The sequence below is a fragment of the Cibotium barometz genome, chromosome 14 (genome assembly GCF_041138505.1).
Source record: "Cibotium barometz isolate CiBa-2024 chromosome 14, ASM4113850v1, whole genome shotgun sequence".
Taxonomy (NCBI): Eukaryota; Viridiplantae; Streptophyta; class Polypodiopsida; order Cyatheales; family Cibotiaceae; genus Cibotium; species Cibotium barometz.
The window spans coordinates 22,415,984-22,433,359 of record NC_141059.1 but is presented as its reverse complement, the minus strand read 5'-3'; positions in this window follow the sequence as shown (position 1 = coordinate 22,433,359).

Sequence of the window (17,376 nt, the reverse complement as noted above, 5' to 3'; positions counted from 1 at the left end):
TGGCGAATGGTCGTACGGCATCAGCTGTGCAGGAAAACGATGCCGGCCTGCTCAGAGGTCAATGCCGCGGCATCCTGAGAGTGAAGCTCACAATTGATTATACAAGGCTGAGCGCCCAGGAGTCTCCTTCATCTTCCTAGTTGATAGCACATTGAGATCTTGCCTCCACGAGTTGCTAGAGCTCCTCCACTTGCAGGAGGTTCAGCTCCACAAAAGAAAAAGGGATAAAATTGACCTATTCTACACCACAAAAAGGCCTAATCTTTCCAAGCTCTGATACCATGTTAGAATTTTGTGGTGCTCATGCTAGATCAAAGATGTGGAGGAGAGAGACTCACAAAATACAAGAAAATATCTTGCTTATTAAGTTGCTCAAAATACAACTAGGCTTCTTGCTCAATACAATGCCTTCTAGCTCCACCTTTAAATAGGTGAGCTAGTGGACCATAAGTCCATTCACACACACACCCTTCTCCTCCCCTTTTACATAACCTGTCTCTTAATAGTTGATTGGAAGAGTTTCTTCTCTTTTGTAATTCTTTTTTCAATTAGACGTTTTTAGGTTTAGAGTAAAATGTAAGTAATGTTTTATGCATTTTTTTTCACAAAAGTAGTGTTTTTTTAAAATGTTTGATATGAAAGTGTATCTTTTGTCTCCATAAATTTTAAAAAAGATATATATTTTGGGTTTTTTTTCCAAAAATGGAGTTGAGTTGTCTTTTGCACAATTTTGCACAATTTTGTTGTCATTTTTCATGACTCGCTATTGCACAAGAGTTCCTATGAATTCAGCCATACACATTATGAGGGGAAATTTGATGATGTCAGTAAAAGGGTTCAGAGCCCGAGTTAGAAGCTTTTGGGTGTTGTGAATATGGGTAAAAGGAGCTTTAGGTAGCTTTCAGATTCTCTTGGTTTGATGCTTGGTAGTAGATGACTGAGGTGCATCTAAAGAGTCCTAGAACAAGCTGTGTTGGATAATATGCATGATAGTGATATGTGGATACATATATCTAACTTCCTCATAGAGTTTGTCTATACATATATCTAACTTCCTCATAGAGTTTGTCTATATGGTTAGCATGAATTTGTCAAGGATACAAGTTTGGGTGGGAATGTTTGTAAATAGTTCTAGAGCATGTTTTCCATGAAAGGGTGTTAGGGTAGCTGAGTGTACATATCATGGTGTTGAAGATGGCTCATGGCTAATCACATGATTGGACTGGTGTGTTTCTGTGTTCCTTTTTAAGAGGAAAGGGAGTGAGAGTGAGTATGAGAAGAAAGGGGAAGAGATAAGGTTGAGAAATTAACAAGAAGAGTTTGAACTTGCTAGGAGTTTATTAGAGATGGTTGTTTTGAAATTGTTTCCAATTTTGAATGTTATAATGCTTTCTTCATCTTTATGTATGATGAAGTGTATGGGCTAAGACATGGATACATACATCCCAAAGCTATATGTGGAGGAATTCTGCTTGGCATCATTGGAGAATATCACAAATCGAGGAGAGCTAAAAGATGGCAGGACCAAAATAACAAGTTGTGGTGGTTGGCTGATTGAGCATACATGTATGTGTACAGAAAAATGGGAGAACAGGGAGACACGACATATTTTTCTAAAGGAGAACATATCAGAAAGGGAGGGGAAGGATGATGATGAATTGGTTGTGTTGAATAACGGGTCAAAAGATAGGGAGAGATGAATTTTACATGGCCCAAAGCAAGGGAGTTTAATTGAGGGTATATTTGGGAGACAGCGACTTGAATCAATAGTCTAAACTAGAAATTGCAGAGATTCTATGGGATGTTAAGCTCTATGGGAATTTGGACCAGAGAAGAGAAGGTTGAATGAGCTGATGTACAGGTGAGTTAGGAGCCCCAAAGCATCTAGAACATATTTTGTGTCACAATTTGGTTCCACCCAGAGCAGGTATGAGTGATTAATATTAGAAATGATGTGGATTGGCTGCAATTTGGTGAGGGTTCATCACGAAAAGAATTTTCTCTTTCAATTCAATCAAGCAACTCCTCTTTAATAATGTAAATTCTCTCTTCCTATTTTAATCTTTTTAAAAGCATCTATTGTAAATAGAATATTATAGGGTGTAATGTTTCAAGTGTATTTGTGTTTGTTTATTTCAAGCATAAGTAGTGAATTATAGTTTGTGTGGCTGGCTTGTGTATGGGTTGAGTTAAAGAGATCAAACATTGGTTATGTTGGAATAAGCTTATCACCTTAGAGGTTTTGAATGAAATTTAGAGGTTAAACATAGGTTACTAGCATGGAGTTGAGTCTCTATATTGAATGCTTTATTCAAGGGAAATTGACGATAGGTGGTTGGATTCAGATCTATTGATGTCAGATATATGAGATAGAGTCAAATAGATCTATTGATGTCAGATATATGTTGAGATAGAGTCAAATAGATCATAGCATCAAGGGATGATTGATATAATTTTCATGCAAATGTAATACAAGGAGAAAGGCGCAAGGGTTTTGAGAGTCACTGATAGTCAAGGACCAAAATCTGATTGGGATTAGCAACAAGCATCTGCTTTAGTTTCCAGTCAGCTAAACGTCAGTTGAGAGATTTTTTGGTTGGTTGGTTATCAGAAAAAGGCATTTGTGATTGGGATCAGCAACAAGCATTTGCTTTAGTTTCCAGTCAACTGAACATCAGTTGAGAGCTTTTTTGGTTGGTTATCAGAAAAAGGCATTTGTGATATTAGGCTTGAAGATCTAAGTTGTTAAGGGTCAGGGGGATGACTTGAGAGGCCATCAGGAGGAATTAGTTAAGTCAGATTGAGTGGTTTGAAGTGTTAGATTGTGTCAGCTTAAGGTTTGAGGGTTCAGGGTTGAATCAAGCATGATATAGGCTTTGAGAGAGTTGTTGGTTTTGATGATTGTTGAGGGGAAAAATTTGTGTGTGAAAATATAAAGTTAACTACAGTGTCAAATCAAAATCAAATCTAAAGGTAATTGAGAATTTACAAGTCAGCTATAGAGTTAGCTATGCATCAGGGGAGGCCAGTAGAAGGGATAGGAGGGTAGATGTATCTTGCTTGGGCTGAGAGGAAGAGGAGGTGCAACATGTTTTATAATTTCAAAAGTTTGAATTAGTTAGAGAGTAGATTGGCTGGAGGTATTCCAGAGACAACAGATTCTATGATAGAGTATGTTGAGGTGTTAGTTTGAGTCAACTGAACATTAGAGGATATCAACAGAGTTGTTAGGTGCCTTGGGAATGGGATTTTGGAGTCCGCCAGCTTTGTTGTCTGTATAGTTTTTCCCTGTGTGGTGTCTGGGTGGTGTTATAGAGGCCATCACCTAGAACCCTCACATGTTTTAGTGCCCCCACTTAGGATAGAGAAGCTTTGGTTTAGAGCTTTGATCTGCAAGTTGGAACCCACCTATTTACCGATCAACTCAGGACCATGGCTGGAATAGGATATGAAGTGTTCAGAGGACAAAGGTCTGAGGATGTTAATCAATTTCTCAGAAGGATTGAGTTGGTAGCTTTGAGTAGTAACAGGGATGAAGATGCATACAAGTTGAAAATGGTGGGTCTACTCTTGGAAGGACTAGCCAGGGAATGGCATGAAGATGTGGTTGTAGATGTTGAGAAAGGGAATTGGGATAGGTTGAAAGAGGCATTAAGAAGGAGATATGGGAAAGCAGATAGTGCTGAAGACCTTTGGAGGGAACTTAGCAAGTTATATCAAGCAGAGGATGAGGAGATGCCAATCTTTGTGGGTAGGTTTGAGGCTATTTGGAGAAGGATACTTAGAGCTCTGGGGGGGAGAACCAAGTACCACCTAACTTCTTAAAGAAAGATAGATTTACTAGTGTGCTACATGGGAATATTAAGGAAAAAGTGGAGTTGAAAGATCCCAACACATTTTTTAAAGTTATAAGGATAGCAACTATGCAATGGAGAAAGAAAATGAGGAAGTTAGAGCTAGCCAAGAAGGAAAGAGAGGCTAGAATGCAAATATAGGAGCAAGTTCAGCATGCTCCTATAGTGGATCCTTTTCCTGTTGACATGCATTTAGAAAGAGGAGTTCCAGTGGAACCTAATAGGCTTCAGGATTGGTTACATATTAGAAAATTCAGAGACACTGAGAAAGTTGGCCATCTAAACCTTCTTGTCCAAGGGATTCAAAATCAAGTGAGAAGGCCACAGGGAGAGAGGTAGCCAAGAAATAGGTTGGAATAAATATAGTGTTTTAATTATGGGGAGAGAGGACACATAGCAACACAGTGTCTTCTGCGAGCTACATGGGATTTATCCTGTCATTTAAAGATAGGAAAGAGATAGCCCAAGTTGAGAACTTAAATGTCCCAAAAGAGGAGCTAATGGAAATGTTGGATAAGGATCTGACTGAGGAAGAAAAGAAGCAGTATGGGCTCTCTTTGATAGGTATCCCAAGATGTTTCCAAAAGAGTATACCTAGATGAAAGGGACTTCTAGTATAGGGCATGAGATCAAATTAAGAGAAGGGGTGCAACCCATGGCACAAAATCTCAGAAGGCTTGGAACCATTCAAAGGCAAGTTCTTGAGGTAGAGGTAGCCAAACTCTTATACAAGGTTGATTCATTTATAGGGTGATTGAATCAGATTGGGTGTCCCCTATGGTGATTTTTCCAAAAAAGGAAACAAATGGAGAGTTTGTGGACTACAAACCCCTGAATGCAGCTACAAAAAGACACCATTACCCTCTACCCTGAATGCAGCTACAAAAAGACACCATCACCCTCTACCTTTTCAAGATGAGAACCTTGATCAAGTTGCAGGGAATGAGAGATACTCAGTGTGTGATGGATTCATGGATACTTCCAAATCAAAATATCTCTAGAGGATCAGAGAAAGACAAGCTTCATTACTCCATGGGGGGTATTTTGTTATTACAGGGTTATGCCTTTTGGACTCTTAAATTCCTATGCAAGCTTTTTAAGCTGGATGGATAGGATACTTGGACCATATCTGGGTTCTTTTGTGAGAGTCTTTATGGATGAAATTTGTATTTATAGTGATAGGTTACTTCATATTGAAAAGCTGAATGTTGTTTTTCAAAGACTAGATGAAGATGGGGCTCAGTTAAACCTAGGAAAGTGTAAGCTGGTAAGAGCAAGGGGGTTGGGTTTCTTGGACATGAGGTTAGTGAAAATGGAATTTATCCTGACCCATCCAAGGTTGAAAGTCTATTACAAATGGATAGCTCCAAGACCGCCAAAGAACTCAATAGTTTCGTCCAAAAGGTAAGGTACTTATCTAGGTCATTCTGTATGTTAGTAGTTGAATATCTTTATCCCTTGCAAAAGATGAGACAAAAGGATCCATTTATTTGGAATATTGAAGAAGAAAATCTCTTTGACAACATCAAGGACTTGCTTTCTACCATGCCCATAATGATGCCACTAGACTGGACGACACAAACTTTCTACTTGAGTCTTAGTGTGGGCAGAAATGCAGTTGGGGCAATTTTGATGCAAAAGGGAATGAAACAGTCATATATGAGGCCTATATATTACATCATCAAAACCATGGGAGATGAAGGATCATGGCAAGAGGTGGAATAGCTGGTGTGGACACGAGTATATGCAGTTAGGAGGCTAAGAAGTTATCTAATATATAGGCCCTTTGTAGTGCTAACTTCTTGCAATCTGCTACCCCATTTACTGAGATTCCCAAGAGAAAATCCTAAATTATAGAGATGGATCTTAGCTTTAGAGGAGTTTGATATGAGTTTCATTACAGAGGATAGTGTTAGGGCACAAATGGCTAATCTATTAACATAGATGCAAGTTGGGCTCAAAATAGTTAAAGATCTACAGAGATAGATAGTTCCCAACCCTACTCTACATGAGGAGATGTAAGATGCAAAAGGAACTATCTTCTTTGATGGAGCCTTGAAGAAAGTGATTTTTTTAGTTGTTCCCCTATTAATACATACCTCATGGCCCTTTTAGCTACCCTTTTAAAAGAGGTTTGCCTGATGTACATAATGCAAGCCTTCTAAAAGAGATTTGTGATGCCAAAACCTATGCAACATATCATGAGTTATGGGGAATTTGAGAAATGGGGGGTAGATGTCATTGGGCCTCTTCCAAGAACCAAGAAATAAAAAGCTGTATATCACTAATGTGGACTATATGACTAGATGGCTAGAGGCAAGGGAAACCAATAGAGCAGATGTAAGACAAGTTAGTCAATTTCTATTTGAAATGATCTGCTGTAGATTTGGGGCTCCATTGGAGTTGGTAACATATCAGGGAAGGGAGTTTAGAGCCAGTTTGATCCAAGACTTGACCAAGTTGCTGTGCATATCAAGCACAGATTTACTACACCCTACCACCCTTAAAGCAATGGGTTTGTAGAGAGTTTCAATGGGGTATTACAAAGGTTAGTACTCAAGCTTGTAGAGGATCACCCAAGAGATTGGGATCTGTATCTAGATAGAGCATTATGGGCCTATACGGTTTCAAAAAAACAAGCAACATGATTTATACCTTTTCATTTGGTTTATGGAGAATATTGTGATTTTCCTATCAATGTCATGTTACCATATCTGAGTTTCATACTACAACATGGTGTTGAATAGGGAGAATAAGAGATGAACAGATGGGCTAACTACATACTCTTTTGTTGGTGGACAGAAATGAACCAATAAAATGGTATAAAGAGGTGAGTCAGAAAAGAATAGATAAATTCAATGAAAAGCTTGGCAGTAAGGGTCTGACAAAGGGTATGTTGGTTTTGGGATATAACAATGCTTTAGACAACACCTTTCAAACCAAATTCAAGATTATATGGAGGGGCCCTATGTCATACATCAAGCCTTTTCAAATGGGAGCTACCAACTCAAGGACTTGGATGGCATAATACATACCAATAGAGTTAATGGACTGAGATTAAGGCCGTATCATATCAGGATTATGTGAGACGTGTAACGCGATGGGACACTTGAAAGTGTTCCACCCTAGGGTTGGGGAAAATGTGAGGGGAAATTCGATGATGTCAACAAAAGGGCTCAAAGCACCAATTAGAAGCTTTTGGGTGTTGTGAATATGGGTAAAAGGGGCTTTAGGGAGCTTTTAGATTCTCTTGGTTTGATGCTTGGTGTGAGGTGAAAAAAAGAAAAAAGACCCTGCCTCTATAGCCCTTCACCTCCCAAACTTTGAAAAAACTAACACAACGGGCACCACCAGCCACCACCGGGCTGGAACACTTCTCACTGTTCACCACCCACCCACACCAAAAAGAACAGCCAAAACAGGGGCACCATAAACCACAAATAAACATCCGGCAACACATACACTTCCAGCGTGTGCGTGACGAGGTAATCGAAGGCTGGCACAAAGTGCACTGTGAGAGTGTAAACCCGTGGACTACACCACCAAAACACGTCAATCACGCCTTCTCCTGCAAATCAACACACATAGGATACCAACACAACAACATAACCAGACACATCACCAGTGTCTTTCATCTTTGATTCCCAATCAACACTTCATACAGCTTCTTCTGACACAGAAGCTTCACTCACACAACCTTCTCACATGCACGACCCTCACATCAACACAAGGATGTATACTCACCCAGCTGTCCCCATTAATCTTGGCCAATCCCTCTCTCACCCTTCCTCAGAAACACATCACCTTTGCCCTCGAGCTGCCCTGAGATACCAACCGGCTAATCAGCAAAACACCCCACACATGAGCCCTCTCTCCCTCTCTATGCTTCCAGCTTCTCCTTCAACTTCAGTCACACTGCCAATAGCAGCAGCCTTCTCTCACATCCAACTCTTCTCTCCTGTAGTAGTCGACGTGCCAAAACACCAACACCTTCTCTTCATTGCTTGCTGCTCCTTTCCGCTATCCCCAGTCCGTCAGTCTCGGCGCCCCCCAAGTCGCCTCTGCGCACCCAGAAGCTTGCAGCTTCTCTAGCTTTGTGCCTCTCTGCAAAACCACCCAAAGCCCCCTTCACATACCCGAGAGCCTCCTTTCAATGAGGCGGCTGCCACCCACAACCTGCTCTCCAGGCGTCAACTCCCTCTGTCTCTGTAGCAGCTCCGCAAGGCGTCTCTTTTCTTTACTCGGCGGCCATCTTCACTCCTTTGCGTCTTCGCCCACCACCTTCTAGATGGTGCGCTGGCCAACATGTTGGCACTTATACAAGCTTCCACGTGGCTATGCCACAAACTGGCCACATTGCATCATATATTTTTATTATTAAAGCCTCAAAGCCTCAAGGATGGCCCCTCCTTCTCTTTGTATTCAGATGAACATATAGTGCCCACAACCTTCCAAAACAAAAGCTGCCCACAAACTCAGAATCATCAGCATCATGACTTATTAAAAAACCGACTATTTTCCCAGCTCCAAAAGCGGCCTCTCTTTCGAATCAGTCGGTGCCCTGCATTTGGTAACCACCCGCACACCACACTGCTGCAATAAAAACTTCCAAATCTCCAGCATTTTCTCCCAAAAAAAACAACATGTGTACCTGCTCATTGCAAAACCACCCGCTCTGTACATTTGCCAGGGCATTCAGGGCAAAGCTTATTCACACACCACGCATCCCATATATACACAGACCCAAAACACCTTTCAGATTTTCACCTGACATACTTTGCCCAACCCCTAGCCTACTGAATCATTCATGATCAGCAGCAAAAAGCATATGACCATGTTTCCCTCCGTCAATCCTTTGAGCATCATACAATGTAATCAAAACATCTCTATTCCATGTAATCAAAGAAACACTATCATCTTCCATAGGCATAGTTTGCCATCCCACATCCCACCACATATCATCAGAACTTTTGAAAACAAAGCTCTTGACATACACACCATCCTGCCTCATTTCAATTCCAAAATCATTTATATGGTCAACACCAATATTGGAGAACCAGTGAAGCAATTCCTGCTGAGGGCAATAACCGATGAAAGCTTCATCAAGAAAAACTTGCTGTGCCATAACATTTTCTTGTCCATTAACATGAGAAACATCACCATCAAAGCCAACCACTACAGGCAAAACAAACTCCTCTTCAAAAGGCACCATTGCCAAAGCATCCACTTCAGTTCCTGTATGCTCATCTTTATCAAGGCCAATAAGAAATTCATCTATCACAGCATCCATAATCTCATCCATAGCATCAACATCATTCATAGTCTTCTTGTGTTGCTCATTCTTCATAGCATCAATTCTGCTTGTGGCTTTCTTAACATTAATGCACATCTGATCATCCAGCTCCAAGTTCATCATCCTGCAGACTTTCTATATCCCACTCATCCCACAAAGGTACATCATCCAAAGACTTTAAAGTAGACTCTTTCACATCACATGCATACCTTTGCTCATGATTCACTTGTACCTCCTCGCATTCTTCCTGTATGGCCTCGTCTTGTTGGGCAACCTCATCACCAAGCACTTCCTCATCAATAACCAGGGCATCCATCTCTGCATCCTCCTCACTGGTGGATGAAGTGTCTTCTGTTCCCTCACTAGTAGTGGTGCTACTGGTCGTATCATCAACACTTGAATCAGCTTCACTTTCCCTTTCATCACGAACAGGCTTCTGATTATCCATATTAAACTTCTTTTTATTCCCTCTCCTGTCATACAAAGTAATGACCCCTTTCCTCCAATCTTGAACAGCCTTCACCGCTCTCAGCCATGGTCTTCCCAATATGATGGGGAATGCACCCATTCCTGCCGGCATAACATGACAATCCACAAGCACCTTTAAATCAAAAGCCTGCAATTCTAACTCCTTAATCATACCTAAGCATTTGACCTTCTAGTGGTTGGCCAGCTGAATACGGAATCCAGACGCTTCAGTAAAATTAAGACCAAGCCTCTCCACAGTTGCCAATATGATTACACAAATTTGCGCACCACCATCTATGTATGCCTCTCCCAGATTCTTCCCTTTGTACCATACATTCACCACAGGACATATATCAGGCAACTTCTAAACAGATAAAACAGTCACTATTCCTCTAGCAGGCTCCTTCTCTCTCGGGTTCACAAGTCTTTTCCACTCACGTTTCAATTTGGGAGCTAACTCTATCAATTGCCCAAAAGTAATATTAGCTTTCCTTCCAGCCATATCCTCCTGTAAATTGTAGCTATCCTACCCAACCCTCAGTGGAAAATCAGTCACCTGAAACTTCCTGCGAGACTTTTGCTTCTGCTTGACCTTCACATCCTCTCCTTCCTTCACTTTACCTTTCTTCTTGCTAGGCCCTGCAGCATCCTTGCTTTCCCTTTCTTGTGGCATCCGTTTCCCCAAAGGCATCACATCAGCTTCTGTTTCCTTTGTCTTCTCAAGGGTGACCACATCTATTACCTTAGTTTTACCTTTCTCTTCATTTGTCAACCCACTCGTCCCTGCTTCACCTTTAATTTCAATTCCATAATCATTTGCCCTGTTGGGAATCTGAGAGGGTAAGGGATACATATCACCCCCCATTCACTGAGGCTTATCACAGTCTATACTTAGATGTCCAAGTTCACCACAATTCCAACATGTAGGAATAAACCGTCTACCCCTGCTAAAACCATCACCACTTCCATAGCCTGTCTGACCTTCAATCCCTTCTTGATTATAGCCTCTGCCTCGGCCACGTCCACCACCTGTATTTTCCATCATCTTCAAGCTCAAATTCTTCATACAATCCACCATTTGCCTCATGTCCTGTTGAAGCCTTTCATCAGAAGCTATAACAGCTGTGGGTGCTACCTTTATCCCCTATGGTGTGACATTATTCACTCGAGCTTCTGTTGGTTGCACTCTTTCCAGCACAGTTCTCATCGGTACCGCTTCTACCCTTCTCATTTCAGGCCTCACTGCCCCACTGGAACCATCCACAGGCAGCTGGTTCATCCGTTGCAACTTCCAATCCTTTGATTTGGCAATCTCCACCGCATCCTCATAATACCTGGGCTTCTTTAATTCCACCTTCCAGCGAATGCCTCCCTTCAATCCTGCAATAAAACGATCCTTCTTCATCATGTCCGGAGGTACTTGATCTTTCCCCAAAGCCCTGCACAAAGTCTCCCACAACAAAGAGAATTTCTTCACATAATCATCAATTGGCTCCAATTCGCTGTATCAACCCCTGCACTTCATGCCAAACTCTATCTGGATCCTCAATCTTCTTGAACCTATTCAAAAGTGCAGTCTTCAATCCATCCTCAGTCATTGGAATGTGTGGCTCAGCATCCTTTAACGACTCTTCAAAAGTTCTGGACCATGTCCTCGCATCTCCCTTCAAACGTATATTCAGCAGCAGCAGCTGCAATACTTGTGCCGGCTCGTTGATGTGATTGCTTATGCATGCAACCTCCATCCTTTCCAGAAAATCTGCCACATCTTCATTAGACCCACCAAAAAACTCTGGATACGACATCATTTTGATCCCCAAGCTTCACCTTCAAATCCTAAGAAAAACTAGAAAACACCTTCCTTCAATCTCTTACTCTGGGGCATACACCCTCGTAAGAGAATTACCTGAGCTCTCCTCTGTGGGGGCGCCAGAAAGAATGTGAGGTGAAAAAAAGAAAAAAGACCCTGCCTCTATAGCCCTTCACCTCCAAACTTTGAAAAAACTAACACAACGGACCGGCTAGAACACTTCTCACTGTTCACCACCCACCCACCGGCTGGAACACTTCTCACTGTTCACCACCCACCCACCGGCTGGAACACTTCTCATTGTTCACCACCCACCCACACCAAAAAGAACAGCCAAAACAGGGGCACCATAAACCACAAATAAACATCCGGCAACACATACACTTCCAGCGTGTGTGTGATGAGGTAATCGAAGGCTGGCACAAAGTGCTGGCGTGTGCGTGATGAGGTAATCGAAGGCTGGCACAAAGTGACGAGGTAATCGAAGGCTGGCACAAAGTGCACTGTGAGAGTGTAAACCCGTGGACTACACCACCAAAACACGTCAATCACGCCTTCTCCTGCAAATCAACACACACAGGATACCAACACAACAACATAACCAGACACATCACCAGTGTCTTTCATCTTTGATTCCCAATCAACACTTCATACAGCTTCTTCCGACACAGAAGCTTCACTCACACAACCTTCTCACATACACGACCCTCACATCAACACAAGGATGTATACTCACCCACCACCAGCTGTCCCCATTAATCTTGGCCAATCCCTCTCTCACCCTTCCTCAAAAACACATCACCTTTGCCCTCGAGCTGCCTTGAGATACCAACCGCAGCTAATCAGCAAAACACCCCACACATGAGCCCTCTCTCCCTCTCTGTGCTTCCAGATTCTCCTTCAACTTCAGTCACTGCCAAACAGCAGCCTTCTCTCACATCCAGCTCTTCTCTTCAGACGACCTGTAGTCGACGTGCCAAAACACCAACACCTTCTCTTCACTTCTTGCTGCTCCTTTCCGCTATCCCTAGTCCGTCAGTCGCCTCTGCGCACCCAGAAGCTTGCCTCTCTGCAGAACCACCAAGAGCCCCCTTCACATACCCGAGAGCCTCCTTTCAACGAGGCGGTTTCCACAACCTGCTCTCTAGGCGTCAACTCCCTCTGTCTCTGCAACAGCAGCAGCAGCTCTGCAAGGCGTCTCTTTTCTTTACTCGGCGGCCATCTTCACTCCTTTGCGTCTTCGCCCACCACCTTCTAGATGGTGCGCTGGCCAACATGTTGGCACTTATACAAGCTTCCACGTGGCTATGCCACAAACTGGCCACATTGCATCATATATTTTTATTATTAAAGCCTCAAAGCCTCAAGGATGGCCCCTCCTTCTCTTTGTATTCAGATGAACATACAGTGCCCACAACCTTCCAAAACAAAAGCTGCCCACAAACTCAGAATCATCAGCATCATGACTTATCAAAAAACCGACTATTTTCCCAGCTCCAAAAGCGGCCTCTCTTCCGAATCAGTCGTCGGTGCCCTGCATTTGGTAACCACCTGCACACCACACTGCTGCAATAAAAACTTCCAAATCTCCAGCATTCGCTCCCAAAAAAAAACAACACGTGTACCAGCTCACTGCAAAACCACGCTCTGTACATTTGCCAGGGCATTCAGGGCAAAGCTTATTCACACACCACGCATCCCATATATACACAGGCCCAAAACACCTTTCAGATTTTCACCTGACACTTGGCAGTAGATGATAGAAGTGCATGTAAAGAGTCCTGGAATAAGTTGTGTTAGATGATATGCACGATAGTGATACATGGATGCATATGTCTAATTTTTTCATAGAGTCTGTCTATATGGTTAGCATGAATTTGTTAGGGATACAAGTCTGGGTGGTGGGAATGTTTCTAAATAGCTTTAGCATGTTTTCCATGAAAGGGTGTTAGGGTAGCTAAGTGTACATATCATGGTGTTCAAGATGGCTTATGGGCTAATCACATGATTAGATTGGTGTGTTTTTTGTGTTCCTTTTTAAGAGCAAAGGGAATGAGAGTGAGTATGAGAAGAAAGGGGAAGAGATAAGGTTGAGGAATTCAGAAGAAGATTTTCAACTTGCTAGGAGTTTAAGATTGTTGTTTTTAAAGTATTTTCAGTTTTGAATGTTATAATACTTTCTTCATCTTTATGTATGATGAAGTGCTATAGGCTAAGACATGGAAACATACAACCCAAAGCTATATGTGGAGGGATTCCGCTTGGTAGAATTGGAGAATATCATAAATTGAGGAACCAAAATAGAAAGTTATGGGGGTTGCTAATTGAGCATATAGGTATGTACACAAAAATGGGGGGGAACAGGGGGACACATTGTTTTTTTCTAGAGGAGAACATAGCAAAAAAGGGAGGGGAAGTACGATGATGAATTGGGTGTGCGGAATAACAAAGTAGAAGACATGGAGAGAGATGCATTTTACACGGCAAGGATGGAAATTGCAGAGATTCTGTGGCATGTTAAGCTCTATGGGAATTTGGACCAGAGAAGGTTGAATGAGCTGATGCACACGTGAGTTAGGAGCCCCAAAGCATCTAGAATATCTTCTTTGTTAGAATTTGGTTCCATCCAGAGTAGGTATGAGTGATTCAAATTAGAAATGAGAGTGGATTGGCTCTAATTTGGTGAGGGTTCATCACAGAAAGCATTGTCTCTTTCAATTCAATCAGGAAACTCCTCCTGAATAATGTAAATTCTCTCTTGCTATCGTAATCTTTTCAAAAGTAACTACTGTAATCTTTTTAAAAGCTTCTTTCTAAACATAATATAACAGGGTGTAGTGAAGTGTTTTTGTGTTTGTTTATTTCAAGCTTGAGCAGTGAGTTATAGTTTGTGTGAATGGCTTCTTGTAGGTTGAGTTGAAGAGATCAAACACCGGTTATGTTGGAATAAGCTTATCACCTTAGAGATTCTGAATGAAATTTAGAGGTTAAACATAGGTTACTAGCATGGACTTGAGTCTCTAGATTGAATGCTTTATTGAAGGGGATCGGTGGCTGGATTCAAATCTATTGATGTGAGATATATGTTGAGACAGAGTCAAATAGATCATAGCATCAAGGGATGATTGATATACTTTGGATCTAGATGTAATACAAGGAGCAAGGGGCAAGGGTTTTGAGATTCACTAATACTACATAAGGACCAAAATCTGATCGAGATCAGCAACAAGCATTTGATTTAGTTTCCAGTCAGTTGAATGTCAATTGAGAGTTTTTTTGGTTGGCTGGTTATCAGAAAAAGTTAGTTATGATATTAGGCTTGAAGATCTGAGTTATTAAGGGTTAGGGTTTACTTGAGAGGCCATATGGAGGAATCAATTGAGTCAGATTAAGTGGTTTGAAGTGTTAGATTGTGTCAGATTAAGGTCTAAGGGTTCAGGGTTGAATCAAGCATGATATAGGCTCTGAGAGAGTTGTCGGTTTTGATGATTGTTGAGGGGAGCAATCTATGTGTGAAAATATAAAGTAACTGGTCAAATCAAAATTAAATCTAAAGGTAATTGAGAATTTACAAGTCAGCTGGAGTTAGTTGTGCATCAGGGGAGGCAAGTAGAAGGGCTAGGAGGGTAGATCTATCTTGCTTGGGCTGAGAGGAAGAGGAGGTGGATCACATCTGATAATTTGGAAGGTGTGATTCATCAGTTACATAGTAGATTGGTTGGAGATATTCCAAAGACAACAGATTCTGATAGAGTATGTTTAGGTGTTAGTTTGAGTCAACAGAACATTAGAGGTCGTAAAGCTCTCTTCTCCCCTACGTTTCGGGTGCATTACGACCTCCGTTTTTCAGAAAAAGCAAGCGATTTCGAGCAATGCGGGTAAGTCATCGATTCTCTGTAGAGCTCTATTTTAAGAACTGCAAGAAGACAGATTGGTTGTGTAGACATTATGTGTACTGCAAGGAGGTCAACAGTTGCCATTGGGTGTATGTATGCACAATGAGGTCACTGGTTGTGACATTTGAGTGTAGTACAGTACCGCCTGCAGAAAATACAACAGTTTGTGCAGGACAAACCAGAGTGCTATTTCTAGCAAATTTGTGTGTCTGGCAAGATGTCAAATGATGACATAAACCAGATTGTTGCTGAGAAGCTTGATATAAGAACAACTTCCATGCTTGGAGGTTTAGGCTGACAAATTTCCTGATGGGAAAGGGTTACTGGGACTATATAGAAGGTGAACATGAAGAGGCACCAACGATACCAGAGATCAATCCGACTGCTACAGATGTGAAAGCGTTTAAGGATTGGAACCAAGGAGCCATAAAAGTTATGTATTGGCTCTCTATCAATATACATGACACCATGATTGGGCACATACAGGATGCCAAGTCCCCCAAGGAGGCGTGGGACACCATGGTAAAACTCTATGAAACGAATACCAAGGCACGAAAGATACAGTTGAAGAATGAACTTCATACTGTGGAGAAAAAGAGTATGTCTGTGAATGACTATGCATTGAAAAAGAAGGGTATTGTGGAATCCCTTGCATCTATTGGCGTTTCAGTAGATGATGATGATAAGGTGGAAGTCTATCTACATGGTCTTCGACCACAATACAAGGCATTCAAGATGTCTATTTAGACTCGGGAAAACATTCCCAATTTCACAGATTTGGTGTCTGTTGATTATAGAAGAGAAGAGCTTGGGTGAAGACCAACAGTCTTCACAAAACAAAAACAGTTTAGAGTAACATGCCTTCTACACAAGTTCAAGAAGAGGACGAGGTAGAGGAGGCCATGGACGCGGCCAAGGAGGTGGCCGAACAGGTAATCAGAATTATGGGTGGCTAGTAGCAGCAACAACAACAGTCCCAGAATTCACAACAACAACAACATGCAGGTGGAAGAGGCCAATTGAGAGGCAGGGGAGTCAAAGAGGTTGTGGAAATTGGCAAAGAAAGCATAACGATACACGTGGATACTTTTATTGCGGTAAGCCTCGACATGTGCAGGCAGATTGTTATAAGAAGCAGGCTGACATGCAAAATGGGAAATTGCAACAAAACAACTATGCATCATCGAGTAGAAACAATGAGGATAATGAAAGGTTGTTTGTTATGCAGCATGTCATTAATGCCATGTCTGAAAATGTTGAAGCAGCACATAAAGATGATGTATGATATGTTGATTCAGGTGCTTCGAACCACATGACAAGTCATGGGGAGTGGTTCAAGGAGATGAAAAACCTTGAAAGACTAGGTTTTGTGGAAACAGGGGATGACACTGCTCATCCAATTGCCCATGTTGGAGATGCGCTATTGTCTATGCAAGAGGATGGCAAAGTGAAGTACCTACTTCATGTTTCGAACATAACAAAGAATTTGGATTCAATTGGCTAGATGATTGAGCAGGGTTTGCAGGTTCGGTTTAATCCGATGGTTGTTATGTTGAAGACTTTAAAGACAAGTGTAGGTTGGTTGCAAAAGGCAACAGAGTGGGCAGAATGTTTATATTGAATGTAAACATGCCTAAAGTGAGTGCTGCGATGTTTGCAAATGGTTCAAGAATTGTTGCAGACACAGAATTTGGCATAAAAGAATTGGACATGTGAATGTGCAGAGAATGAAGTCTATGCAGACTAAAGGAATTGTGACAAGGCTGCCTAAAGTTGAAGGTATGCAAAAAATATGTGAAGCATGCCAATTTGGAAAGCAAACAAAGAATGTATTTCCACGTGATAGAAATGTGAGCAGAAATGCATAAAAGAATTGGACATGTGAATGTGCAGAGAATGAAGTCTATGTAGACTAAAGGAATTGTGACAAGGCTGCCTAAAGTTGAAGGTATGCAGAAAATATGTGAAGCATGCCAATTTGGAAATCAAACAAAGCATGTATTTCCACGTGATAGAAATGTGAGCAGAAATGCACTAGATGTTATGCATTCAGAT